Here is a 3,400-nt window from a genome sequence, read left to right on the forward strand (position 1 = left end):
CCCTTTCCTCTACTTCAGAATGTCTCTTCTCTGTATCTCAGAATTCTGCTCTATTTCTCCTATTCTCTTCTTTTATTTCCTTGTTGAAGAAAATTAGAGTTTCTCCTTTTGAAGCTATACCTCCACTTGAGTATTGAGTTACATCCCTCTCCTCTGGAATCTTGGTCTATTAATTTTCCCTCCTCCATTTTCCATCTTCCCTCCCCCTCTTGGTGCCTTTATTTCTGCTAAAAAATTTGCTTAGATGTCCTCCACACTTAAAGGGCAGCGCTACTGGAAACATCTTTTGAAATAATATTTTCCCCGAAATGCTCTGTTTCTCAAGCCTTCTCGTTTGTGGTTTTCTTTTTTCCACCCACATTTGAAATCTTGAAAAATCCTTGCTTTTTCCATCTTGCTCTTCCTCCAGCCAGGCTCCAAGAGTACATATCCCTCATCATCTTGGCATTCTGTCCCAAAGTGGCAGGTTTTAGTTTCCAAAGTTGTCCACAATGATATCTTCCATCCCACATGCTCTTTTTCAGTGTGACCTTGACACTCCTCCCATTGAGTGATGGGGTCTATGTCTCTTCCCCACCAACCTGGGGGAAACTTTGTGACTGCCTTGACCATTAAAGTATGGCAGAAGTGACACTCTGTGACCTTCAGGCTAGATCATAAAAATGCCATGCACTTCCCCCGTGCTCTCTAGGGATATTTGCTCTTGAAACCCTGCCACCATACTGTGAGGAAGCTCAAGCTAGTGCATATGGAGAGCCCACTTGGAGAGGCATGTGTAGGTTTTTCAGCTGACAGCTGGCCTCAACCACCAGATGTGAGTGAGGAAGCCTTCAAGATGACTGTACCCACAGTCATTGAGTCACCCCTCCAGTCCTTGAAACTTTCCCTGATGTTGTAGAGCAGAGACAAACCATCCCCACTGTGCCCTGTTTGAATTCCTGGCCTACAGAGTCTGTGAGCATAATAGGTGTTTGCTTAGACAACGAAGATTTTGGGTGATTTCTTTTTTTTTTTTTTTTAGAGTTAAAAATTCCTTAATTTTTTATTCCTGGTACCACTACCACAATTTACAGGGCAATATACCTGATGTAATGAAAAGAAAAAGAAAAAGAAAAAGCTACAACAGATAAAAAGACCTCAGGAATGTACATCTAATTGACACTACGTTGCATTAATCAATAGCTGCACTTTTTGCAAACTGTGGCTATGACAGTCCTGAACAAGAAGGGTTTCCTGTTTAAGCTGCAGTAACTTTTTTGACTATGGATCATTGTTCCTTCTGTGGCAGATTTTTACAGTTCCTCTAATGCATTTGGGACGACTGTCTCAAAGTAACCTGCAGCTTTCCCGACAACTCCTCGCTCTCTCTCCTGCTAAGAACTGTAGCCATTTTCTGTTGAGTTTTTAGAACCTTCTGCTACCACATTCACCACTTCCACCACCAGATCCGTAACCACCACCATAGGGACTGCCCGAGCTTCTTCCACCAAAACTGCCTCCTTTCATGGGTCCGTAATTTGATTGCTATTGTCCTCTGTAATTTCCAAAATCATTATAGTTCCCACCACCACCATAGTTACCACTGCTGAAATTTCTTCCTTCATTGCAACCACCATATGCTCCACGACCACCACCATATCCACCACCTTGGTTTCCATATCCTGGTGTACCACCACCATAGCCTCTTCTGCTACTATAACCAGGACCACCACCATAGTTGCCACCATCACTTCCAAATCCATTATAACCACCATCACCTCCTCCATAACTACCTCTGCTGCCACCTCCACCACCATAGCCTCCTCTTCCACCAAAGTGTCCACCACGGCCAAAGTTCCCTCCACCACCTCCAAAGTTCCCTCCACGGCCCATAAAGTTGCCAGATCCACCTCCACGACCTGTTTGTGATCCAGCAGACTGCATCTCTTGTTTAGAAAGGGCCCTTTTCACTTCACAATTATGCCCATTAATAGTGTGGTATTTCTGAACAACAATTTTATCAACTGTATCATGATCATCGAAAGTTACAAAAACAAATCCTCTCTTTTTTTCCACTCTGCCTGTCTTCCATAACTTCTATGGTTTCAGTCTTGCCATACTTTTCAAAGTAGTCTCTCAAATTGTATTCTCTGTGTCTTCTTTAATATCACCAACAAAAATTTTCTTCACTGTTAGATGGGCACCAGGCTTTACAGAATCCTCTCTAGAAACAGCCCTCTTTGGTTCCACTACACACCCATCAACCTTGTGTGGTTGAGCACACATTGCTGCATCCACCTCCTCAACACAAGAGTAAGTCACAAAACCAAAGCCTCTGGAACGTTTTGTTTGGGGGTTTCTCATCACCGCACAATCTGTGAGTGTGTCCGATTTCTCAAAATGTGCTCTTAAACTATCATCCGTAGTTTCAAAGCTCAAACCAACAATAAACAGTTTTCTCAACTGTTCTGGTTCCTTTGGATCATGGCCTCCTTCCCCCCACCCCCAGCGGCGGCGGCGGCCAGAGTCGGGCTAGGGGTGACCAGGCGGGGGTTTTACCTCCATTTTGAAACCGGACTTGCCTCCTCCAACTTGGGTTCAATATCTTTGGGTGATTTCTTACACAGCAGTCATCCTGGAATACCCGGCCTCCCCATCCTCACCGTGCCAGCTCTAGTTCAGACATGTTCCCTCTTGGCCTGGCATCCTGACTAGTCTTCCAGCCTTAAGGAACTCTCCAGGACATACAATGTTGCCTCCATGTCTTATCCGAACAGTGTGCTCTCCTGTCATTGAAATACTTTCGCATCCAATTTTCCATTTGGTTCCCAACACTGGGGACTGGGCAGAGTGGATATTATAAGAAATTTTTTTTTAAAAAAAATCAGTTTTGTTGAAATATATTCACATATCATCCGTGGTGTACAATCAGCTTTTCACAGTACCATCATATAGTTGTGCACCCATCACCCCAATCCATTTTTTGAATATTTTCCTTATACCAGAAAAAGTAAAAATAAGGATAAAAAATAAAAGTTAAAAAGAACACCCAAATCATCCCCCCATCCTATTTTTCATCTAGTTTTTGCCCATTACTCTATCCATCCATCCATCCACATACTGAATAAAGGGAGTGTGATCCCCAAAGCCCTCACAGTCACACTGTCACCCCCCGTAAGCTACATTGCTATACAATTGCCTTCAAGAGTCAAGGCTACTGGAAGAATCCTTTTTTAAAAAAAGGAACTGAGATCAAAGTAAAGGGAGATTTAAATGGCTCTCCAAGTAGCTTGTGGAGCTGGGACTGGAACTACAAGAAGGGATTTACTCTAGAATGTAAAGTTTCTCAAACTCATTTGCCCACATAATCCTTTCTGGAAACATCTGTCAGCATTTGAGGGAACCTGGTTTCTCAAGGAAC

General features: G+C 43.3%; 1 pseudogene; it reads right to left on the minus strand.

The window, feature by feature from the left end:
- Positions 1-1,184: 1,184 nt before the first annotated feature.
- On the minus strand, positions 1,185-2,544 carry LOC119523080 (annotated as a pseudogene).
- Between the last annotated feature and the right edge of the window lie 856 nt (positions 2,545-3,400).

The sequence above is a fragment of the Choloepus didactylus genome, chromosome X (genome assembly GCF_015220235.1).
Source record: "Choloepus didactylus isolate mChoDid1 chromosome X, mChoDid1.pri, whole genome shotgun sequence".
NCBI classification, from domain to species: Eukaryota; Metazoa; Chordata; class Mammalia; order Pilosa; family Megalonychidae; genus Choloepus; species Choloepus didactylus.